Source organism: Trachypithecus francoisi, unplaced genomic scaffold, assembly GCF_009764315.1.
Source record: "Trachypithecus francoisi isolate TF-2019V2 unplaced genomic scaffold, Tfra_2.0 Lachesis_group10, whole genome shotgun sequence".
Lineage (NCBI taxonomy): Eukaryota > Metazoa > Chordata > Mammalia > Primates > Cercopithecidae > Trachypithecus > Trachypithecus francoisi.
This window is the reverse complement of record NW_022681455.1, coordinates 49,818,635-49,845,631: the sequence shown is the minus strand read 5'-3', so window position 1 is coordinate 49,845,631 and position 26,997 is coordinate 49,818,635. Positions and strand designations below refer to the sequence as shown.

Genomic DNA, 26,997 nt, shown 5'->3' with positions numbered 1-26,997 from the left:
CCACCATTCTTGGCATAGTTCTCTTTTTATTTGAGATCTTATGTTATTTTTCATGATACATAATCATTTTCTCAAATATTTTGTCACGTTTATTTATACTTTCTCTCCTTTTATGGCTATCGCTGGTGGATCTTGATAATTTCTTTAAGTTTTTACATATCTTGACTTTATTATCATTCTCTTTGACCCTTTTCAATACATTCTGAAAGCACTGCACCCCGCTGCTTCAGCTCACTCATTCTTTACCTATTTATATAACTGATGAACTATGCAACCTATCCTTTTGAGTTTTTATTTAGCTATTTTTTATTTCATTTCCAATATCTCTAAGCGGTTATATTTTATAATAGCTTGATCACCATTTAGATTTCCATTATGTTTATTTCTTTGCAACTTTCGTGCTTTTTACAATTTGTATTGATTTTTTAAAATAGTTCAGTTTCTTTTAGTATATGATGTTCCACTGTTATCTTCCTCTCGTAAGATTAAATTTTTTGAATCAATATATTTGTTGGTTTTTGTTGGTATATCTGAAGACATCAGAAAAGACTTCTCACTTTATTTATTTACTTTTTCCATGTTAGGTTGAGTTGAAGAAAGTCACAAGACGTGAGATGCTTTGTGTTGCAGTTAATGGTCTCTTCCTCCCTATCCTCTTTTCCCACAAATGGACAGTTCCTTCTTACAGGGTAACCTCTCTGCTGCTGTACTCATAATTTCTTCCTTCTCTGCTACATCTGTTCTACTTGTCAAGAGATAGAGGCTGCCAGACTGAAATGTATTTGTCGTTCTAGGTTGTTGGCTTCCCATTTCAGCCTGCCTCCAGCAGTGTTCTAAAATTACAATGGCCAAAGTAAGAGCAGCAGATGCTCTAAATCTATTTCCACGACACCTGTCTCATGATCAAGAAAGTTTCTTTTGCTTCCTTTCATTTTTTTGATGTTTCCCTTTGTTTGACATTGTATTTTTTGAACTTCTTAGACCCAAATTCCAGACATGGCCAGCACTTCTTTCATCAAAGTTCATTCCCCTCCCCACTGCTACCCCAGTTACATCCATCCTAATCTCAATCACTGGCTTGATCTCAACAGGGATGAGGGCAAGATAGATAGTTCAACAAAAATCCTGTACAGTAGCCTGTCTTTTCCCCATGAACTTTGGACATCTCCTAATGAGGCTATTTCTTTGTGCCCCTCAAGAAAACAAAAGAATTAACCATCCTTGGGTACATCAATTTTTATAATTAAAAAAAGGCTGTATTAAAATTCAGGTCTAATTTCTGTCGTCTCTAGGAGTAGAGGAAGTTCAGAAAATTAATATGTCTTACTTAAATTTCCACCTTATAAGGAAATTAGTGATGTCTGGCCATTTTCTGGAATGTGTATATTCTTAAGGGATATTTCTATTAAGGTTATGAGAATCAATGATCTGTGTCCGCTTACATAGTTCATCTAATCTCTATCTAATTCTCATCAGTTCTATAATCCTTAGTTCTTTTTTTTTTTTTTTTTTTTTTGAGACGGAGTCTCGCTCTGTCGCCCAGGCTGGAGTGCAGTGGCCTGATCTCAGCTCACTGCAAGCTCCGCCTCCCGGGTTTACGCCATTCTCTCGCCTCAGCCTCCCGAGTAGCTGGGACTACAGGCGCCCGCCATCTCGCCCGGCTAATTTTTTGTATATTTTAGTAGAGACGGGGTTTCACCGTGTTAGCCAGGATGGTCTCGATCTCCTGACCTCGTGATCCGCCCGTCTCGGCCTCCCAAAGTGCTGGGATTACAGGCTTGAGCCACCGCGCCCGGCCTATTCCTTAGTTCTAACTAACTCTCCTCAGTTTCCCTACTTAATGCTGGAACTAAAAACACACATTATATTTCCTTTTCTTTGCTGGAGCTAGACCCTATACAGACTACGAGTCTCTCCTCCGCTGCCTGTATCCTGTATGGCAGTGGAAGATATCACATGATGTATTACAGAGCATACATTTTAAAGACATTAAAAATCGTTCAATCATGTGCAGTTATTTAATGAGAAAATCTATTTTACATTATACAGACCTGCAGAGGATATAGCACCACTGTCATTAATAAAGAAAGGTGTGTTTTATGAAAACTCCATTTGTTTTAGTCACATTCTTCTATTTCCTTTTGGAAAGTATAAACTCTGCAGTGATCAAAATTCATGAAGGAAAATGAGACTGCTGCATGTGTGTATGAGAAGATAATTATGCAGGCATGTAGAAGTTGTATTCCAGTTTTTATTAACAAATTCATTACTTTATTTAATGATTAAAAAAAATCTCCCTAAGAATAAAATTAAGAAAATCTTAGTAATGAAGTATCATTAGAAAATTAACTTTGTTATCGTGGATTTGAAATCTCTATCTCCTAATTGCTGTTTTAAAATTCTATTGAATGATCATTTTTGAATACCATTTTCAAAATTGATCATTTCGAAAAATTCATTTAAAAATCATTTTTAAATGATTTGAAGATTTATGAAAAATAAAAAATCTTAGAACATCATTTTTTGTTATGCGAGGTGATTGCAGCTACAATTTGGATTCTAAGCAAATATGAAACACAATTGAATCTCAGCAACATATCAGTCCTCTTCTAGGATTAGTTTGAGATAAAGATGATTTGTCTTGTTGTTTACTTTGTAATGATTCTTATTTACTTCAATTTAATAAAATTAAAATTTCCATGTAGGACCTCACAACATGGTTTTGTCCTATTCTGTGATTACCTGAAATAATAACTAATAACAGAGATGAGGAGGCATTCCATATGCATAGTACCTACAGAAAGTAAGTCCTTGTGATTTGAGTGGTTTAGCCATTTTACTTTGTCCCCATGATTATCTAATGCACTTTGCATTCAGTTAGGAAACAACAAATGTCCATATCGGAGAAATGAGAATTAAACAAAATTAAATTATCTTAATATTTATGTAATAGTAATATGTTAAAGAGTAGCTAAATAGATATAGAAACCAATAGAATAATAGATAAAGAAGGTATGTTAAAATGTATGCATTACTTATCTTTCCACAATGTGATAGAATAAGAATCTCTTAAGTAAATAGAATTGCACTGACACTTTTTAACCTTTAAGAACAATCCAAAAATTCACAGAAATTTTTTACAATACAAACTTGGTAGTTCATGGGTAGTTTCAAAATGAAGACCATTGCTTCATAAAATGTATGTATTAATATCAAATGAGTGAATAATTCATCATTTTGTTCGTGAAACAGGTGATTAAATTTGCTTAGAGAAATATAAATGATTGCATATCTTTGCATCTTCTCTTTGCACAAGCCTAATAAAATGTATATTTTACATATATTAAGAGAAAGGTGAATTGAATTTCATTAAATTCTCAACATTTTATTAATAGAATAAATAATAGATTATTGCTTGTGTCATATTTCAAAGTTGATTTCAAACTGCACTCTCCTGAATTTAACAGTCTGTACTGACATCTTTTTACCTGTAGTTTAATCATCACACTAGGAAAATTGGCCTAAGCTAGCAGCCATCAAAGGATTGCTAGAGAATCAATCAGAGGACATGTTCACCAGCAAAACCTGGGAAACCTGCCCAAGAGCAACAGCAGGATATAGGAGGCTATAAAATTATCTCTACAGTAAACATAGGCAAAAACTTGCTTCAATAAAACACACATTTTAGGCTGACCTAGATGTGGGGTCATATGATGTCATCAAGATTCATACCTGTGAAAGCCAAGCTGGGTAAAATTGGTGAAAGTAGCAGGGAAGTCTCCTCAACCTCCATAGACTGGCTAGAATTTTGTCCCATACAAACATCTATCAGTCATAAAACTTGCTTCTAATGATGTAAACATCCTGTAATTTACCATCTGTTAACTTATATTTCCAATATTACAGTGAGAAATCACATTTTCTTTTTTTCTTGAGGTTTTTTACATTTTCATTTTTATTTTAAGTTCTGGGGTACATGTGCAAGATGTGCAGGTTTGTTACATAGGTAAACATGTGCCATGGTGGTTTGCTACACTGATCAACCCATCACCTATGCTTTAAGCCCAGCATGCATTAGCATTTTCCTAATGCTCTCTCTCCCTCTACCCCCCAACAGGCCCCAGTGTGTGTTGTTCCTCTCCCTGTGTCCATGTGTTCTCATTGTCTAGCTCCCACTTAGAAGTGAGGACATGGGGTGTTTGGTTTTCCATTCCTTTGTTATTTTGCTTAGGATAATGCCTTCCAGCTCCATCCATGTCCCTGCAAAAAAACATGATCTTGTTCCTTTTTATGGGTGCGTGGTATTCCATGGTATATATGTACCACATATTCTTTATCATTGATAGGCATTTGGGTTGACTCCATGTCTTTGCTATTGTGAATAGTGCTGCAATGAACACATGCACACAAGTATCTTTGTAATAGAATGGCTTATATTTCTTTGGGTGTATACACAGTAATGGGATTGCTGGATCAAATGGTATTTCTGCCTCTAGGTCTTTGAGGAATCACCACACCATCTTCTACAATGGTTGAATTAATTTATATTCAAAGTTTTCAATGCATTGGCAGATGAAGCATGGTAACCTAGGAATGAATATCAATATATTAAAGTATTTCATCTAATAGAAGATGCCATTAATTTTAAAACACACAATTATTCTGTAAATCAACTTGAAAGAAATAGAATACTGTAGAGGTGAACTACATGTTAAATAAATTAGCCTAAGAGAAATGTCAGCTGATTGCATGAGTCTTCATCCTCCTTTGTCTCCCTTTATCTGGATGACTCTAAAAATTTAGCTGAAGTTTGATTATTTAAACTTTTTCAAAAAAATTCATTGCTTCTAAAAATGGAACAGACTAAGTAAATTAATTTGTCTCCTGCTTCTGAGGTTAGACGTAATGAGCACCAACTCTGCCCTCTCATTAATTTGCTTTTAAAAACCATACATAAGGAATTTATGCAAAATGTATATGTTTATAACTTAGATAAGGTGCAGCCATGGAAAACTATATACCTGCACATATATTTACAGTATATTTACTACCATGGATTCTAAAATTGTTAAAAGCAATCTCAACTGGTGCCTTGATATGTAGTATTTTTAGTTTTTATCCATTGTTTCTCTGCAGTTATATTATTTATCATTTAAATATTTAATAAATGTAGTGAACAATTTTACCACTTAAATAACAAACATTGAATCACCAAATGTACAAGAAGAAATTGTTAATGCATATTACACCCTCAGGAGAGGAGTCATTTCACCAGCCAGCAACATGCTGTAGATGGTAAGACCTAAAAATCAGCAACATCAATATTGGCAATAATAATAATAATGTCTATTGAGTTTTTGTTAAGTTCCATGCACTTGCAATGTGCTAAAAGTTTCATCTTCACAACAAACATGATACAGAAGAAGAAATAGAAGCTCAGAAGAGGTAAGCAACTTTCTCACCATCACACAGTTAGTCAATGACAGAGTTTCTGCCAGTCTAGCTTCATGCTTATGTACCCTAAGACAGTGCTTCTCAAACTTCAGTGTCTTCAAGAATCTTCTGAAGAACTTAGTAAAGCACACTTGCCTGGGCCCCCTTCTCCGATATTCTGATTCAAGAGGTCTGACATAGAGGTCACCGTAAGCTCCCAACTGATACTGATGCTGCCAGCACATGTGGCAAATATTGATTAACAAGTTATCCATGCATTTCATAGCTTTCCTCATTGGGCAGTAATCCAGAGGCTAAGACACTCATCTGAGATTTAAGATATCCAGATATTTCGCCTGTTGATGTTGTCAGATAAATAAATGTTGGTAAATTTACTCTCTAGTTTCATTGCATTCCATAAAAGCTGAGAGAAACTGTCTTTCCATTCTAAACCTACATTCTTCCACAAGACCAATTTAGGAAAGTCAGGCACATGAGGTAATTAGTCTCACATTAATTGGCCAGCAGCATCACTCAGGTTTATGAGCACCCTCAACCTGCTTCTTGAACCCTGGTCTGGCCTAGAGCAACAAGGGTTAGAAAATAGTGCAGGTCCTGCAGGGTGATTCTAATGAACAACTTCTTCATGCAAATTACATAAAGACAAAATTTTAATCTTGGTCATCTTAGAATTCAAAAAGGCATTTGAACAAAACAATGCAAATCAATAGCTATCATAAGCATTCTCCTGTTGGAAGGATTTTAGCTAACATGCATATGGTGCTTGTTGACAGACGATTTTCTAGTACCTTCTTACATTGACTCATTCAATTCTTCCAATAATCCTGTGAGGTAGATAATACCACCATCTCCATTTTACAGATAATGACACTGACATTCAGAAAAATCAAGCACCTTATCCAAAGTTATAAGCACTGAAGTCCATATTCCAGTGGAAGTGGGCCAGCTCCAGGTAGTCTGCTGTTAGCCACTTTTCTTCCTTAGGACATAAAGGGTCCAAACTCCTTGGTTGCCAGAAGAGCAAATGAATGTTCCTAGTTAGTATTAAAACGATTGAAGAATAAAAAAAAAAAAACGTAACCTTACATGAGCTCATTTAAAAGTAAGGTTTCTCTTTTTTGTTTAAAAATAAGATTTTAGGCCGGGCGCGGTGGCTCAAGCCTGTAATCCCAGCACTTTGGTAGGCCGAGATGGGCGGATCACGAGGTCAGGAGATGGAGACCATCTTGGCTAACACAGTGAAACCCCATCTCTACTAAAAAATACAAAAAACTAGCCGGGCGAGGTGGCGGGCGCCTGTAGTCCCAGCTACTGGGGAGGCTGAGGCAGGAGAATGGCATAAGCCCGGGAGGTGGAGCTTGCAGTGAGCTGAGATCCAGCCACTGCACCCCAGCCTGGGCAACAGAGCAAGACTCCATCTCAAAAAAATAATAATAATAAGATTTTAGAAACCTTATTACTGGGGAGTTAAGATGAATACAAAGGAGACATTAGAAAATATTATAAGAATGCATGTATTCAAGTACCGAGGTACAAAATTATGAAATAGTAACAAGATTATAAATTAAGTTTATCACTAAAACTGAGTGACATTTCAAAGAAAATAAGAGAATAAGCTGTTTTATAAGCAATGCATGGGATGCGTGGGGTGAACCTGAAAGAATTACAGTTAGAGTGAAGGGCCAAACATAACTGCTTGCAGAGATTTTCGAAAACAGAAAAAGAAGTCATCACCTAAAGTGATAACCTGATCAAATAAAATCACTTGTTAAAGCTGGAATTCATAGCTTTGGTACAGCAACCATGAATACCCATTTGTGACTTTATTCCTGGATGTATCATAAAACAGAAGTATTTTACCAACAGTAATCAGAGGTAATATCCTAGATAGTTTTCTCAAAGTGGTCTGAAGTACAAACTGGATACAATTCATGTTACAGGGAGGTTACCCTGGATGTAATCAGCATACTCTGAGATGGAGATTAGCATGCAGAATGTTTATTAGGGGGCAATCTACAGATTTATTTTTACAATGTACCTGTCAAGGAGCAAGGTTAAGCACAAGAAGAAACTGGTCTGTGATACAGTCACAACACAAGCCTTAGCTAATCCCATGGGAAGCTATAAAACTAGGAAAGCTCTTCTGAGTTGTCCTGAACTGGAGAAAGGTAGCCTGAAATGTATGTCTACCGGCTCTCGAAGTGGGCTTGCCCAGCAAAGGGATTATGGCAATTTTCAGAAAGGGCAGACAGTAGAGCTGCTTCGGGGCAGGACTCCCAGCTGCTGGGTGAATATGCCCTTCAGAATGATGATGCACAGCATCCACAACAAGCAGTCAGTTGGGATTTAACTAGGTAAGTTCCTGTTCTAAGTATATGTATTCAATAATAGGCAAGTTATGTTTATTAGCAAGTGTGATAATATTCCCTCGGCTGGGAGAACTGAATGTGATGTTGTATCTGTGTTCCTTAGACACAGGCTGTAACAAGTGTGTCTTTTCTTGCATGAAAAAAATAAAAGCTGACAACCATGTTTTTACACAGTGTTAGGCTAATGAATTATTTCACTCATCTTGTAGTTTAGTAAATTCATTAACATGAAATGTAGTCCTAGAAAGTTATCATCAGATGGCAGCACACACATATAGTTAAGACTTCTTCCACTAAAAGAGAAAATACTGAAATTCTAAGTTAGGTTGTCATTCTAAAATTATTCTAATGTGTAGCTAAATAACTTACATAAAATCCTATTGAAAAAACAATGTTCACACTTTTTTTTGGTAATGTTTTGCATGTGAATATAGTGGCAGTCCTTTCAATTGATGTAGAGAATGAGAGGATGAAACAGTCTTAGGGAGATTATTTATCCAATACCTAATGATAAAGAGGTTCTACTTTTCACCTTACTTATAGAACAACTACTGCTGACAAGTACCTGAGAGCATATCTGTACCTCAGTTTCCTAATTTGTAAGTGGAGATAACAATAGTACCTCCATTTTGGAGTTGCTCTGAGGAAAAAGTAAGAAAAAATATTTGCAGAATTAGAAACAGATTCTAGTGTGTTGTGTTACTTATCAATTTTTATTATTCACAATTTTAAATATAGATGCCCAATACTATACTTCTTTCCAATTATAGTTACCATTTATTAATTCAGCACATAGTATAGGATTTGTCTTATAATAATTATATGGCATTGATTATCACATTAAACCTTTTGAACGAATGTTTAAATATGAATTATGAGTCAAAAAACTGAGATATCAAGAGATAAAATAACATGTCAGAGGTAAAACTACAAATAAATGATGTGATGGATTTCTATCTTGGTAGATCTACTGAAAACATTTCCTTAAGTCTTTACTACATCAGAAAGAGAGGCTAATCTGAATGTTATCAACTTTTGAATTTGTGAATTTAAGGAACTAGGTTTTATTTTTTCTGCCATAATATTTAAGAGTAATTTCATTATTTAAATGTTTAGTTTATAAGTTGAGGATATTGCTAGATGTGATTGTAAAAAATAATCTAGACTCATGGAAATTTTAATAAGATCATGTGTTTGATATTTACTTTTCCTCTATAGAACTGGAGTAAAGATGCTGCACAAAAGGCCAGAATGATGTCAAAGTAGTGTAAACTAATACAGATCAAAAAACAGGAGTGGAAAATTGCAAGTAGGGATATTCAGTGGGTTCATATATGGCCCATCTTTGGGCTCAAAACTCTCCAGGGGTTGTTAATTTCCCGGCAAGAGTAAGTAACATCATGCAGTCTGTATCTGCATTTGTACCCATACTTCACAGTGAAATGTGGCCTAATACACAAGGTTTTTAAAATTATCATTATTATTTAATTTGAATATTCACATTTATAGGTTCCAAATTCAGGTCACCAAGGATAAGGGAATCAAAGCTCTAAAAATTATAGAATATTTGAGCAATGCAATAATGACTGGACAGGTAGCTAGATGCTTAGATGGTTTCCACTCAATGCAGTTATCTCAGCTACCCACAGTGTATTACCACTAGGATTTCTTTAGCTTTAGGAATTGTCCATATGCAATTCTTCTGATCTACCCATAAGAACATTTTTAAGGGCTCAAAGGTGAGCCCATCTCATGGCAATAGTGACAACCATGTAAATTAGGTTCACTGCTAGTTTTCAGAAAAGCCATTAGTACTTTATTATTAGATATTAAAAGTATCTACAAGAATATTTCATTATAAAATAATAATAAGTACTAATGGAACTTCTATATCTACAGATTATTGGTAATTTTTGAGCAATATCATTGACAAATTAATTTTCAGTAGCATAACTGAATAAAACTAAGCTCTTTTAGCTGTTCTCCAAAACTCATATGACAAAATGATTTCACCATACTGTATGCTTTAGCATTTGTAGCTCATCAATTATTTTTTTATTTTTCAAGTGTACTACTTGTATATAGACACATATACGACCTTATTTCATCACACATCCACCTTAAAAATACACAGCAAGTAAAAGTAGCTCTTAAAGGACTTTAGAAAGCAACATTGGGTGCAGGAACTAAGAGGACTGGCTGGTGTTTTTCATCAGTAATAGGTGGTGGTGGCTTTCCACTGTGGACACAGCTCAACACAGCCCTACCAACCTGACTCTGCAGATCACCAAATGGCTACCATTACACTGAAAAGTGTAGGGAAAATATTGATTTGTTTATTTTCTGTGAATTGAGCTAACTTTCCTCACTAGTCTTATTGCTAAATAGTGAAGAAAAAACATTTTGAAAAAAAATAAATTTGAATTCAGTGTAGCAAATTTGGTCTAATGCAGTACAATACTTTTTAAAATTTGTCTTTGCAAATTAAAGTAAAATACTGCTCTCTTGGATTTTCTCTACCTCTTGTTAACTCTTGAGCACCCTTAGCAATTTTGTGTGCCATTTCTATGGTAACTGAAAAGTTATTAACCCAAGCCATATTAAAGGACATGGGCTCTAGCAGTTTGATTTATTTACCAAGGACACATTGTAAAACCATTAACTCAAGTCTTCCCTCAAAGTTTGCTTACTCCTTATTCTCTGAGGAAAGTATACAAGTACTCCCAATTTTCTAGCTGCTCCCATACCTATGTAAATATTTCTAAAGCTCACTACCCCATTGAGGATGGGAACTACCAGAGATAGAGGATGAACAGGTAGGGCAGGAAATTAAAGTTCTTTTTTTTTTTAACGTTCTTTCTCTTCCTTGTCTTCTCTTCACAATCCCTTGTGATAGAATGTTAGGCTTTTGAATTACTTAAATTCATATTCTCCTAAAATGGGACAGAAATCTGAATAGCCTTTTGAAGACTTACATTGCCTATCACAGAGAAGCAACACTATAAGCTGAGTTGGCTATTGGTGGTGGTTGTAAAGACAGGAGATGAATACACCATCATGTGTTTTCCTTAGCCGCATTAATTTCCTTGGTGTAGGTAGCAGGGTGTTTTTCAGAGAAGAAACTCAAATACTGTGTAGAGAAAGGCAAGTCCATCATTAGGTAGACTTCCTGGATTTAGTTTTCACATACCTTGGGACACTCTGAACTGGAAGACATGGCCACTCTACCAAAAAGTACTTGAGATGTGGGAGGAGGTGGAGTGGTGGGTGAGTATTGGACTGAAAAACTGTGGCCCTGGGAAACAGTGTGGGACTGGGTTCAATAAGTTGACAATTTGAATCTTCCCTGGCCCAGAGAAAGGAGGATCATTCCTGAATACCATGCTGGATGAAAAGCTCACACCACAGGTGGTGGATGGTTAAATAGAACAGATGCTTATCTCATGGTCCTTACATAATGAATACAATGACTTCAGAGTAGCCATGGACCCTGTTACAATTCTTAAGCTTCTCTGATTTGGTTTCACTTATGTCCATTAGCTTGAAAGAGGCAGAGACTGAAAGGTTAGTTGATCTGATTTCAAAGCTTGCTTATCATCTCCTGCTATCAACTTATCACTGAACCTGAGCACCACATACTCATTTATCAATGAGAAAGAAAGAAGATTGCCAACAGGGATATAACAGAGTTTACCCTCTCTAGATGTTGCCTAGATGATCAGAGAAGCATTTGTAAAATAAAAATGAGAAAAATATTCTTGTAGAGTGTGGCCCAGCCCTGTTTCTCTTTTTCAGAGAATAAACGTCTGTCGAGGAAATATACAATTGTCATCTTATCCTGTCTCATGATCAAATGTATTTGAAGGTTGGTACAATGAGTCTAAAAATTTTCAGCGTGGGGAATGGACATAAAGTATAGCAGGTAACCTTTATAAAAAGGTAAGCCTGTGTGTTAGCAAATACATGTATTTTTAAGTGACTGGCTTATTACAAACTTACACTTGACCTACTGAGTTCCTCTTATAATTCAGATCCCACTGAAGTGTAATTCCCTTAATATGTGACTTATAGAAGATGCTTAACCTCTAAAAAAGATTCTCTTTTACCAAACTCTAGCCTGGCTCAAAGGAGCCTATTTCTTGAATATACCTGCCAATTTTGGCCTATAAAGACTTGAAAACACACTTCGATCATTTCAAACAGTTTAAGGCTGCATCCGTAGGATGATATTAGCCTTTCTTAAAGTGCGTTCCTGAAAAAACTCAAGATCATCAAAAGTTTGTTTCAGCCAACACCTGAAGATTAGGGTCCCTGTGTCACTGTGTCTGTGGGAAAAGTGTAGCCTAATTCCCACAAGTGCCAGTTAGTGCCAGTTAGCAAACCCAGGTGTGTTTTCCATGGACAAACTCCCCACTTTTAAATTTGTTTTCTTTCTCATTTCTCTGGCACTATTGAGCTTCCACTCACCCGCTCCCTATTTCCTCACCCTCCCTTTATAATGCCAGTCACTCTGTATGAATCTAAGTTGACTTGAGTTCACACTGGATTCTTTTCCGTACTGCAATAGTCATTACCGACTCAAGTATTTTCTCAACAATTTAACTAATGTTTGGCTGTGTTTATCATTGACATCCCTTAGTTCCGTTTTTCTTCATTTGGTTTCTCAAGAAGCCACAAAATCAATCTCATTTTTAAGTTACATTTGTAATGTATGTAAATAATAAAAACAACAGCTTCTGCCTCTTTTCCAATAGCAGAATTCCTATAAAATTTACCATTTATCATTTTTAAATTATGTAGCATTAGTGATCAGGAACATAAAGTACATTGATATTATTTTGTAACCATCTCACTGTCTACAGAGCTTTTTCATCTTTGTCAACTGAAACTGTGCAAATTAAACAATAACTGTTCATTTTCCCTTTCCTCAGCTCCTGGAGACCACATTTCGCTTTTTGTTTCTATCAATTTGATACTCTAGGTACCTCATATAAGTGTACTCATATAGTGTTTGTCCTTTTGTAACGGGCTTATTTCCCTCAACATAATATCTTCAATCCGTGTTCATCCATGTTGTAATGTTTTGGAACGTCATTTATTTTGAAGGATGAATAATATTCCACTGTGTGTATATAGCACGTTTGGTTTATACATTCGGCTGTCAATGAATATTTGGGTTGTTTTCACCTTTGGCTATTGCAAATTATGCTGCTATGAGCATAAGTGTACAAATACAAGCACACCTTGTTTTACTGCACTTCACTTTATTGTGTTGTACAGATACTGCATTTTTTTTTTTTTTTTTTTTACAAATTAAAGATTTTGGCAGCTCCGCATGAAATAAGTCTCTAAGGACCATTTCCCAATGGTATGTGCTCCCTTCACATCTCTGTGCCACATTCTCACAATACTGTAATTCTCAAAATATTTTCAACTTTTTCATTATTATTATACTTGCTACAGTGACCAGTGATCCCTGATGTCGCTATTGTAATAGTTTTGGGGTGACATGGACCACACCCATATAAGATGGTAAATTTAATTAATATATATTGTGTGTGTTCTGACTGCTTCAACAATAGGCAGTTGTTATATGTCGTCCTCTCCTTGGACCCCCCTATTTCCACAGAACAATATTAAAATGAGGCCAAGTCATAACCCTCCAATGTTCTCTAAGTATTCAAATGCAAGGAAGAGTTACAAGTCTCTCACTTTATATCAAAAGGCTAAACTGAGTAAGCTTAGCGAGGAAGGCAGGTTGACAGTTGAGACAGGTCAAAAGTTAAACCTCTTGTGCCGGTTAGCAAGTTGTGAATGCAAATAAAAGTTATTGAAGGAAATTAAAAGTGCTACTCTAATGAACACACGAATAATATAAAAGCAAAACAGCCTTATAGCTGGTATGGAAAAAGTTTTAGTAGTCTGGACAGATCAAACCAACCACATTTCCTTAAGCAAAGCCTAATACAGAGCAAGGCCCTAACCCTCTTCGATTTTATGAAGACTGAGAGAGGGGAGGAAGTTGCAGAAGAAAAGTTTGAAGCTAGCAGAAGTTGCTCCAGGAGGTTTAAGGAAAGAAGCCATCTTCGTAAAGCAAAAGTACGAAGTGAAAGAGCAAATGTTGATGGAGAAGCTGCAGCAAGTTATCCAGATCTAACTAAGATAATTAATGCTGGCAGGTCGTGGTGGCTCACACCTATAATCCCAGTACTTTTGGAGGCTGGAGTGGGCAGATTGCTTGAGGCAAGGAGTTCAAGACCAGCCTGGACACCATGGTGAAACTCCATCTCTATTGAAAATACAAAAATTATCCAGGTATGGTGGTACACACTTGTAATCTCAGCTTCTTGGGAGGCTGAGACACGAGAACTGCTTGTACTTCAGTGTGTTTTTGTGGTGGATGTTAACAGTTTTTCCTTTCCATATTTAGTGCTTCCTTCAGGAGCTCTTAAAAGGCAGGCCTGGTGGTGATGAATTTCCTCAGCATTTGCTTGTCTGAAGACGATCTTATTTCTCCTTCACCTATGAAGCTTGGTTTGGCCAGATACGAAATTCCGGGTTGGACATTCTTTTATTTAAGAATGTTGAATATTGGCCCCCAATCTCTTCTGGCTTACAGAGTTTCTGCTGAGAGGTCCGCTGTTAGTCTGATGGGTTTCCATTTGTAGGTGACCTAGCCTTTCTCTTTGTCTGCCTTAACACTTTTTCTTTCATTTCAACCTTGGAGAATCCGAGAATTAGATGTCTTGGGGTTGATCTCGTGGAGTATCTTATGGACTTCTCTGGAATTCCTGAATTTGAATGTTAGCCTGTATTGCTAGGTTGAAGTCCTCCTGGATGACATCCTGAAGTATGTTTTCCAACTTGGTTCTGCTCTCCTGTCTCTTTCAGTTACCCCAATCAGTCATAGGTTTGTTTGTTTGTTTGTTCATTTGTTTTTCACATAATCGCATATTTCTCAGAGGTTTTGTTCATGTCTTTTCATTCTTTTTTCTCTATTCTTTTCTCCTTGTCTTATTTCAGAAAGATAGTTTTCAAGCTCTGAGATTCTTTCCTCCACCTGGCCTATTTGGCTGTTGATACTTGTGATTGCACTGTGAAGTTTTCTTGTGTTTTTCAGCTCCATCAGGTCATTTATATTCCTCTCTAAACTGGTTATTTTGGTTATCATCTCCTGTAATGTTTTATCATGATTATTAGCTTCTTTCCTTTGGGTTAGAACATGCTCCTTTAGCTCAGTGAAGTTCATTACTACCCACCTTCTGAAGCCTACTCCTGTCAATTCAGCCATCTCAGTCTCAGCCTAATTTTGTGCCCTTGATAAAGAGGTGTTGTGATCATTTGGAGGAGAAGAGGGCCTCTGGCTTTTTCAATTTTCAACATTTTTATATTGATTCTTTCTCATCTTTGTGGTCTTATCTGTCTTTGATCTTTAAGGTTGCTGACCTTTGAATGGTGTTTGTGTGAGATCTTTTTTGTTGATGCTGCTATTGTTGTTGATTTCTATTTGTTTGTTTTTCTTTCAACAGTCAGACCCCTCTTCTGTAGGGCTGCTGTGGTTGGCTGGGGGTCCACTCCAGACTTTAATCACCTGGGTACCCCCTGCACTTGGAGGTATTACCAGTGAAGCTGCAAAGCAGTAGAGATGGCAGCCTACACCTTCCTCTTAGAGCTCCATCTCAGAAGGGCACCGACCTGATGCCGCCCCCAAACGCTATTACAGGAAGTGCCTGGAGATCCCTATTGGGAGGTCTCACTCAGTCAGGAGGAATGGGATCAGGGACCCGCTTAAAGAAGCAGTCTGGCTGCCCGTTGGTGGAGTAGGTATGCTGCACTGAGGGGAAAGCCCTCTCCTCCAGACCACCTGAACTCTCCAGATCCAGCAGGCAGGAAAGCGTAAGTCACTGAACTGCAAAGATGATGGCCACCCCTTCCTTGAGGGACTCCACCCAGAAAGACCAGAGTTCTGTCCATGAAACCTTGGCGAGAGTCACTAAAATTCTTGAAGGGAGGCCCTGCACATTGAGGAGGGATGGACTGGGGTCTCACTTAAAGAAGCAGTCTGGGCCAGGCACTGTGGCTCACACCTGTAATCTCAGCGCTTTGGGAGCCCGAGGTGGGCGGATCACGAGGTCAGGAGTTCAAGACCAGCCTGGCCAATATGGTGAATCCCCATCTCTATTAAAAATACAAAAATTAGCTGGGTGTGGTGGAGGACACCTTTAGTCCCAGCTACTCAGGAGGCTGAAGCAGAAGAATCACTTGAACTCGGGAGGCAGAAGTTGCAGTGAGCCAAGATAGTGCCACTGCACTCCAGCCTGGGCAACAGAGTGAGACTCCATTAAAAAAAAAAAAAAAAAGCAGTCTGGCCATGATCTGCCACAGCAGCTGTCCTCTGCTCTGGGGAATTGCTCCTGGTCTGGACCACCCGGACTCCCTGGAGCCGGCAGACCAAAACAGCAAACTCAGGTTGCAGAGATAGCAGCCGACCCTCCTCCAGGGAACTCGAACATCTCATAGAGTATCCAGCCTGCTGCTTCTGGCCAGCTGGAATTCCAAGCCAGTGGGTCTTAACTTGGGAGCAAGGCCTGCTGAACAATACCACTTGGCTCCCAGACTTCAGCCCCTTTCCTAGGAGAATGGACAGATCTGCCTCACCAGAATTCCCAGGGCCCCAGTATGCAAAAATTCCTGGGTCTCTGTGTGTGCCTGAGTGACCTCCAGGAGTCTGCACAGCTCTGTGCTTTGAACCTAATGCCCTGGTGGTATTGGCTCACAAGGGGATCTCTTCATCTGCGGGCTGCAAGATCCATGAGAAACATGTGGTTTCCTGGCCCAGGTCACACAATCACTCACCGCCTCCCTTAGCTGGGGGTAGGGGTTCCCCTGATTCCACGACACTCCTGGGTGGGCCATCACCCCACCTGCCTTTCCTCACTCTCTGTGGGTCATGCTGACCACCTAGTCAGTCCCAAAGTGAGAACCTGGTTAACCTGGTTACCTCAGTTGAAGGTATAGAATTCACTCGCCATTTTCATTCTTCTCCATGAGAGCTGCAGACCACAGCTGCTTCTAATCAGCCATCTTCCTGAACTTTTTTTTTTTTTGAGACACAGTCTTGCTCTGTCACCCAGGCTGGAGTGCAGTGGCATGATCTCAGCTCACTGCAACTTACACCTCCTGGGTTCCAACGATTCTCCTGCCTCAGCCTTCTGAGTAGCTGGGATTACAGGCACACGTCACCATGCCTGTCTAGTTTTTATATTTTTAGTAGAGACAGTGTTTCACCATGTTGGCCAGGCTGGTCTGGAACTCCTGACCTCATGATTCACCTGCCTTGGCCTCCCAAAGTGCTGAGATTACAGGCATGAATCATCGCACCCAGCCCGGAACATTTTTTTACAGCATGTTTTTCTGAATATTTTATGCCCACTGTTGAGATTAAATGCTGACAAAATAATATTGCTTTCAAAATGTTCCTGGTCATTGACAATGCAACTGGTCACCCAAGAGCTGTAATGTAGTTGTACAAGGAGATTAATACTATTTTCATGCCTGCTAACACAACATCAATCCTGCAACCCATGGATCAAGGAGTAATTTTAATTTTCAAGTCTTATTATTTAAGAAATACATTTTGTAAAGCTATAGCTGCCACAGACAGTGATTTCTTTGATCGATCTGGGTACAAATTCTATCCCTTATAAGAAAGAGATTCAAGTAGCTTCAAAAATTAAGATAATTTGTGAGAACATGTATTAGTGTGTTCTCACACTGCTAAGAAAAACATACCTGAGACTGGGTAACTTATAAAGGAAAGAGGTTTAAATGGCTCAAAGTTCCACATGGCCAGGGACACCTCACAATCATGGTGGAAGGCAAAGGAGGAGCAAAGTCACCTCTTGCATGGCAGCAGGCAAAAAGAGCCTGTGCAGGGGAACTCCCCTTTATGAAACCATCAGGTATCGTGAGACTTATTCACTGTCATGAGAACAACACAGGAAAGAACCATCCCCATGATTCAGTTACCTCCCACTGGGTCCCTGCCATGACATACGGGAATTATGGGAGCTATAATTCCAGATGTGATTTGGATGGGGACACAGCCAACCCATATCAGAATCCAAATGTGATTAATATGGTACATAGCTCACATATCTCAGAAATGTGAGACAAACTAATACTTCCCACTCCCCTCCTTATGACTAACTACAGCCTTTCAATCATGGAGTGTTTCAGCAGCACAGGAATCTCATGGCATATGCCAGAATCACTGTCAGGGGGAAGAAACAGACTACAACCCTCTCATCTCCAGCCTCTACCCCTTCTCTGTGGCAGTGTTATTTTCAACATATTATTATAGATTAAACCACATGGTAGATTACACTGCAAAACGTTAAAGACATTGAAAATTGATCAATTAAATATAATTATTTAATTATAAAACATAAAATGTTTATGCATGTAAACATTATAAAATTATTAAAAATTATAAAACATGGTTTTTATTAGGGAGACCGCTATTGGCTATATAACAACTGTAATTAGACATTATCCCTAGACTAATGAAAAGATTTGTTTAATGAAAACTCAGTAATTGGTTGCCCTAGTCATAATCTTTTATGTCCTACTGACTTTTTTTTGTTTTGTTTTGTTTGTTTGTTTGAGACAGAGTCTCGCTCCGTCACCCAGGCTGGAGGCAGTGGCAAGATCTTGGCTCACTGCAAGTCCGCCTCCCAGGTTCACACCATTCTCCTGCCTCAGCCTCCCGAGTAGCTGGGACTACAGGTGCCCGCCACCACGCCAAGCTACTTTTTTGTATTTTTAGTAGAGACGGAGTTTCACCCTGTCAGCAGGATGGTCTCGATCTCCTGACCTCGTGATCCACCCACCTGGGATTACAGGTGTGAGCCACTGCTCCCGGCTGTCCTACTGAAAGTTTTGAGCTCTGTAAAAATAAAAAGTCAAACAGGAAAATAAGACTCCTGTCTATTGCAAGACAATTATGCAGGCATATAGAAAGTTATTTTTCAATTTTTAAGGACCTCTTGTAAGGCAAATATGGTAGTAATAAATTTTCTTAACATTTGCTTGCCTGAAAAGGATCTTATTTCTCCTTTGCTTAAGAAGCTTAGTTTGTCTGGATGTGAAATTCTGGCTTGGAACTTCTTTTTTTTAAGAATGCTGACTAGGCATCCAATCTCTTCTGGCTTGTAGGGTTTCTGCTGAAGGTTCTGCTGTTAGTATAAAGTCCCTGTGTAGGTGACCTGCCCCTTCTGTCTAGCTGCCTTTATAGCAACATGGATGGAGCTGGAGGCCATTATCCTAAGCAAACTAATGCAGGAACAGAAAAACGAATACTGCAGGCTCTCACTTAAAAGTGGGATCTAAACATTGAGTACTCATGGAACAAAGAAGGGAACAACAAACACTGGGGCCTACTTAAGGGTGGAGGGTGGGAAGAGGGTGAGGAATGAAAAACCACCTATTGGGCATTATGCTTATTACCTGGGTGATAAAATAATCTGTACAGCAAAACCCCATGACATGCAATTTACCTATATAACAAACCTGCACATGCACTCCTGAACTTAAAATAAAAGCTTAAAGAAAGACAGAACCAAGGAAGAAATGATGCTTTAAAAAGACCAATGAGCTATCAATGGCAATCTAAAATAAATCCTAAGGTGCTAATTTAAAAAAAAAGAAAATTTTTAGAATGCAAAAGTTTTTTAGACCTTTACATTAATAGCTTTAAATGAGATATTAATTGTTTCATAAAAAGTAAGTATTCGTATTTACTAAAGTATTAGTCTGTTTTGTTCCTAAAATAATTGATTAAATTTGTTTATATTAATATATATTATTGGTCATTTCAGCACCCAGAATTCTGTACATAGGATAATGAAAGATAGATTTTACATATATTGGCAACAGAAAAATGAAACCAAGACAAATTGAACAAAATTTTCTGTCTTCTACTAGAATGAATAGTAGATTCTATTCATATCTGTAACTCACTTCAATGCCAGGAGCATCCTGATTTCAGAGAACTTAAAACTTGGAAAAAACAAAGTGCATCTGAAATAAGCCTGTATTAGTCCATTTTCATGCTGCTGATAAAGACATACCCAAGACTGGGAAGAAAAAGAGGTTTAATTGGACTTACAGTTCCACATGGCTGGGGAGGCCTCAGAATCATGGTGGGAGGCGAAAGGCACATCTTATGTGTCAGCAGCAAGAGAAAATGAGGAAGAAGCAAAAGTGGAAACCCTTGATAAATCCATCAGATCCTGTAAGACTTATTTACTATTGTGAGAATAGCACGGGAAAGAACAGCCCCCATGATTCAACTACCTCCCCGTGGGTCCCCTTGACAACAGGTAGGAATTCTGGGAAATACAATTCAAGTTGAGATTTGGTGGAGACACACCCAAACCATATCACTCCACACCTGGACCCTCCAAATCTCATGTCCTCACATTTCAAAACCAACCAGGCCTTCCCAATAGTCCCCCAAAGTCTTTTTTTTTTCTTCTTCTTTTTTTTGGAGACAGTGTCTTGCTCCATTGCCCATGCTGGAGTGCAGTGCCATGATCTTGGCTCACTGCAACTCTGCCTCCTGTGTTCAAGCAATTCTCCTGCCTCAGCCTCTTGAGAAACTGGAACTACAGGAGCATGCTGCCATACCTGGCTATTTTTTTGTATTTTAGCAGAGATGGAGTTTCACCCTGTTGCCCAGGCTGGTCTTGAACTTCTGAGCTCAGGAAATCCACTCGCCTAGGCCTCCCAAAGTGCTGGGATTACAGGCGTGAGCCACTGCACCCAGCCCACAGTCTTAACTCATTTTAGTGTTAACCCAAAAGTCCACAGTCCAAAGTGTCAACTGAGACAAGGCAAGTCCCTTCTGCCTAAGAGCCTGTAAAATCAAAAGCAAGCTAGCTCTTTCCTAGATACCAGGAATTACCAGGTATTGGGTAAATACAGCCATTCCAAATGGAAGGAACTGACCAAAACAAACGGGTTACAGGGCCCATGCAAGTCCGAAATCCAGCGGGGCAGTCAAACTTTAAAGCTCCAAAATGATCGCCTTTTACTCCAGGTCTCATATCTAGGTTACCCTGATGCAAGAGGTGGGTTCCCATGGTCTTGGGCAGCTGTGCCCTGTGGTTTTGCAGGGTACAGCCACCCACCTGGCTGCTTTCACAGGCTGGCATTGAGTGTCTGTGACTTTTCTAAGCACATGGTTCATGCTGCTGGTGGATCTACCATTCTGGGGTCTGGAGGATGGTAGCCCTCTTCTCACAGTTCCACTAGGCAGCACGCCACTGGGAATGCTGTGTGGGGGATCCGACCCCACATTTCCCTTCTGCACTGTGCTAGCAGAGGTTCTTCATGAGGGCCCTGCCCCTGCAGCAAACTTTCGTCTAGTCATCCAGGCGTTTTCATACATCTTCTGAAATCTTGGCGGAGGTTCCCAAGCCTCAATTCTTGATTTCTGTGCACCCACAGTCTCAACACCATATGGAAGCTGCCAAGGCTTGGGGCTTCCACCCTCTGAAGCCACAGCCTGAACTGTATGTTGGCTCCTTTCAGCCAAACCCGGAGCAGCTGGGACACGGCGCCAAGTCCCTAAGCTGCACACAGCATGGGGACCCTGGGCCTGGACCATGAAACCACTTTTTCCTCCTGGGTCTCTGGGCCTGTGATGGGGAGTGCTGCCATGAAGCTCTCTGACATGGCCTATTGACATTTTCCCCATGGTCTTGGGGATTAACATTAGTCTCCTTGCTACTTACACAAATTTTTGCAGCTGACTTGCATTTCTTCCCAGAAAATGCTTTTTTCTTTTCTATTGCATTGTCAGGATGGAAATTTCTGAACTTTTCTGGTTCATTTCCCTTTTAAAACTGAATTCCTTTAGCAGTACCCAAGTCACATCTTGAATGCTTTACTGCTTAGAAATTTCTTCTACCAGATATCCTAAATCATCTCTCTCAAGTTCAAAGTTCCACAGATCTCTAGAGCAGGGGCAAAATGCCACTAGTTTCTTTGCTAAAATGTAACAAGAGTCACCTTTACTCCAGTTCCAAACTAGTTCCTCATCTCCATCTGAGACCATCTCAGACTGGACCTTATTGTCCATATTGCTATCAGCATTTTGGTCAAAGCCATTCAACAAGACTCTAAGAAGTCTCAAACTTTCCCACATTTTCCTGTCTTCTCCTGAACCCTCCAAACTGTTCCAACCTTTGCCTGTTACCCAGTTTCAAAGCTGCTTCCACATTTTCAGGTATCTTTCCTGCAATGCCCCACTTCTGGTACCAATTTATTGTATTAGTCCATTTTTACCCTGCTGATAAAGAACGTGCCCAAGACTGGGACTAAAAAGAGGTTTAATTGGACATAAAGTTCCACATGGCTGGGGAGGCCTCAGAATTACGGTGGGAGGTGAAAAGTGCTTCTTACATCGTGGCAGCAACAGAAAATGAAGAAGAAGCAAAAGCGGAAACCCCCGATAAACCCATCAGATCTCATGAGACTTGTTCACTATCATGAGAATAGCACAGAAAAGACTGGCGCCCATGATTCAATTACCTCCCCCTGGGTCCCTCCCATAACACGTGGGAATTCTGGGAGATACAATTCCCAGAATTTGGGAGAGCCGAACCATATCAATGCCTAATATCACTTCAAGTGTTTGAAATATTGTCGATTCCTTGTCCAAAACAATTCAAATTATGATATATGACAATAAGTATAAAGATCAGAAGGAAAGAGAAATCTAATTATTTTGACATTAAGCAAATTACTTAAGTCATTTGTACATTCATTATTTCAAGATTTTTCTTAAATTCGTAGGAAACCTCAGCAAGGAAGACATATTTAAGATCAACCTATCAACATAAACAGTGCTTTTATATATTGGCAAAACTGTAAGACAATATTATAAAAATCAAATTATGATTTAAAACAACAATGAATACCCTAAAAACTGTGATGATTACTTATTTGGACAATTAATTCTAAATTCTACTAGAATTTTTAGTCATGCTTCGTTTTCCAAACTTATTGATTTGTTCTGCACTTCAATTTCCTCCTATTTGAATAAAGTCACCCAGAGTTGGTCTTTTGTTTTTATTTATTTTTTTAAGAAACTTCTTTTATCTCTCAGTGAGACAAAAATTCTGATATTCTTTATGATTGGAAATACTTTTAATTAACTCTCCCATTTAAATTATACATTATCTAGATATAAAAGTTTAGGTTAAAAATTGTTTTTGCTAATTGTGGAAATTTTTGTATTTAATTTAATTTTTTTAATTTTTAATTTCTGTGAGTACATAGTAAGTGTGTATATTTGTGGGGTACATGAGATGTTTTGAATGTTTTGATACAGGCATGCAATGTGAAATAATCACATCATGGAGAACAGAGTGTCATACTCTCAAGCATTTATCATTTGTGTTACGAACAATACAATCACAGTCTTTTATAATGGTTATTCTAAAATGTAAAATTAAGTTATTGACTATAGTCACCCTGTTGTGGGATCTCAATCTGAATCTTTTCCCTTGCAGTGATCTGCTTTTCTACCCTGGAAACTTAAGAAAAATATATGTTCTTGGTGTTAATGTTCCTAAAATTCACTGTAGTGTTTCTAGAGTGTGAATTTTGTTTCAAATATTGGCTATTCTGCATATCATGTTATGAACACTTTGAACCTGAGATCTGATTTTTTATTCTGTTATAGGATGTAATTTGTTAAAACCTTAATCATCTTCATTTTATATTTTTTCTCCTTTTATGACTTCTCTGTGATAGATATTAATATTGTTACAAATTTTAATTTCCTCACACCTTAACTTTGTGCTCACTCATTTCCTCTTGGCCCTGTTCTGGTGGGTTATGCAAGAATTCCTCCACAAATTATCTGATCACTCATTCATTATTTTAAAGCTTTTATTTTATGATGCAATCTATCCCTTTGAGTTACATATTTCAACACTTTTTGTATCCAACATATTGAAGTGGTTATGCTTTATAATGGCTTCATTGTCCTTCATATTTCCATTGTAATTATTTCTGTAAGACTTTTTCCATTTGTTTAAATCTTGTGTTAAGCTATGAATTTGGCTTCCCTAGATATATTTTGCTATCTGTTAGCTTTCATTCATAATGCTGAAGCTCCTCAGACATGTTGAATTTTTCTCCTTATAAATATCTTTATTGTCATTATTACCAATCTGCGGGGTGAGCCAAGCCTCAAGTACTAACTTCATTTATGTGTGTGTGTTGAAATTGGAGGAAGTATACATTGAAAGAGCCTCCTACAATACAGTGCATGATTTCCTGCTCCCTATTCCCATTTCCAGCATAGATATTGTCTGTCCTCTAGGGAACATTGTAGTACATCTACTTCAATAGCTTATTTCCTAGATTATCAGCTGAGAGTTAGAGCCTACCAGACCTAAGCATAATTATTGTTCTTGGGGCTTCACTCCAGCCTGGCTCCAGTATTACCTCTATAGAACTCTACAATTAGAATAATAAAAGAAAGAGATTTTGAAGTGACAAAGAAAGAGAGATCGAAATGACATTTCAAGTTTCTTTCTCTTTCCTCTCTTATTTTATTTGTCTTTTCACTTTTTTAGTTTTTCTTTCTTCTGTCTTTTCACTTTTTTTCTTTTTTCCTTTTTTCTTGACACTTTGTTTTACTGAATTATAATATCAACATTTCAATATTGCCCAGGACTTAGCCCATCAAAGTTTACAAGGCATACCTTTTCCAACTGCTGCTCCAGTTAAGTCTATCCTGATCACACTCATGAATAGGCTTGATTTCAACTACATACAATGGAGGGAGAAACAGTGCAACAAATATCCTCTACAGCAACTCAATCTCTCTTCTTGGTTTTTGGACTTCCACTGAAGGCCACTTTCTGCCTCCCAGGAAATACAAGAATTCAAACACCTTAGGGCCTCCCATAGGTTTTGGTTGTTACTAAAATGAGGTCCATATCATTCCCTGTCTCACACTGGAATTTTCAAAAGTAGATAAGAGACTGAGAACTAGAATCTGTTTTTAAGGTCTTCATCTTATACAGAAATCGGTGATGTTGGGTCATATTTTTGGAATGTATATAGTCTTCCATATATTTCGATTAAACTAGTTCATCAATTATTCTTGTCACCTGCAGTGAATTTATCCAATAACTGTCCCAATTCCCCTAGTTAATATTGGAGATACAAAGATACATTTTCATAATCTGTGTTTCTTTTAGCTTAGAGCTTATGCAAACTACAGCTGTCTCCTTTCCCATCTATGCCCTTTCTCTATTGCAGTGTTATCCTCAACATGCTATAATAGATGAAACTTCAAGAAATACTATCAGGCAAATATTTTGACTGTATCAAAAGTTAATCAACTAATATAATTGTTTAAATTATAAATATGTTTTGCATAATGCAAGCCACAATTGGATACATCATAATGATGATTAAGTAGTAGCCTTATATAAATATATATTTAATAAATATATATTTTATTAAAATTCAGTGGACCATTTGTTTCTCAGGAGGTATCCCATACTTCTACTTTCTATTGAAACTTTTTAGCTTGGGAGTAATAGAAAAATCATATAGTAATGGGAATGTCCTGAGTTTCAGTATTAAAAGACAAGCTGATACTTACAATTGTTTAAGTTTTAATGAATTAATTCATTATTTTATTGTAGAATAATAAAATATATTTAAAGCTAAATTGAAAACAGTTTTTGGAACATCTTTGGAAAAATAATCCCAGGCTACTCATTAGTTTAAAGTAACCCTAAAATAACTTATTACTGTGAATTAAACTCTGTACCTTCCAATCTCTTTTATTAAAATTTTAATTAAAATGTTCCCTCTTGAAACACCCTTTTAAATTTTAACTTTAAGAACATAATTTTCTTATTAAGGATGATTACACCGACTGATCTAATTTGGACTCCTTAAGGAAAATAAAACCTAATCTCAGCAATACATCAATCCTCCCCTAGGATTAGCTTCAACTGGTAATAATTTGTATTATATACTATAATATTTATAGAACTTATGTCGCACTAACTTTATTGCAATAACATTAAAATTCTTATCTTAGTCTTCACATTGAGTTTGTCCTATTCAGTGCCTACATCAATTAATAATCAATAATAGAAATCTGTAGGAATTTAATACACAAAAGTCCTAAAATTTACCTATTTGTGATTGGGTAACTTAGCTATTTAATTTTGGCCATATCTCCATATGTCCTTTTATCTTCTAAAAAATTAGATTATAAAAACAAAATATAAAAAGAGTAAAATTTACTTAAAATTTATGTAACAGAACTATTTTAGAAGAATAGATAAGTGGAGGGAGGAATAAATGCAAAAAAGGTATGCTTTAAAACAAATGCATCAGCTAATTCATACATAATGTTATCGTGTGAATTATTCTGTTGTTTTCAAACTAATTCTGCACTATGTAAAAAGTTATCTGTTAGGTTGATACAAGAGTAGCGGTTTTCACCATTGAAAGTGGGAAATAGCACCATATAGACCTTAGCCTACCTTTTACAATGATCCCAAGAACTCATGGAAGTATTTTCAAATGCATAAATTGTAATTTGCTGCTGTTATTAGTAGGGACATTCACAAATTCATAAGCAATTTAAAAATTATTTTTAAATTGTTAAAAGAAGGAATGGTGTATTTTGAAATATTAAAAATTAGTGACTAAAATGACACGATATGTACATGAGAATATATGTAACTATAGATTATTGTTCATTTCAGCACCCAGAACTCTGCATAATATAGGGAATATGTATTTGCATATTTTACAATCATTGTCAACAGAAAGGTGAATTGAAGTTAAACTGCTCCAAATATTTCAAAGGCTTCCTAATAGAAAGAATAATAGAGTATATCCATAACAAGTTCCAATTTTCAAAGAAAATTGAAAACCTGTAATGAAATCTTTCCACTGTAGATTTTAATCAGTCACCACCATGAGCAAACACTAGTAGCTAAGTAAGCGGTCTTAAAAGTCCTGGAGAGAAACAGAGGACATTTGCATAAACAAAACCTGGAAAACCTGTCCAAGAACAGCAGGACGTAGAGACACTGATACTGTGAACATAGATGAAAAC

At 37.5% G+C, this 26,997-nt stretch overlaps 1 long non-coding RNA gene across 1 annotated transcript in view; it reads right to left on the bottom strand.

Moving 5' to 3' along the window:
* Nucleotides 1-4,434: 4,434 nt before the first annotated feature.
* Nucleotides 4,435-26,997, bottom strand: part of LOC117087340 — a 35,726-nt gene continuing 13,163 nt past the window's right edge. Inside the window, exon 3 of the long non-coding RNA XR_004438764.1 lies at nt 4,435-4,587. This is a non-coding gene — a long non-coding RNA (uncharacterized LOC117087340). The remainder of the gene's footprint in view (nt 4,588-26,997) is intronic.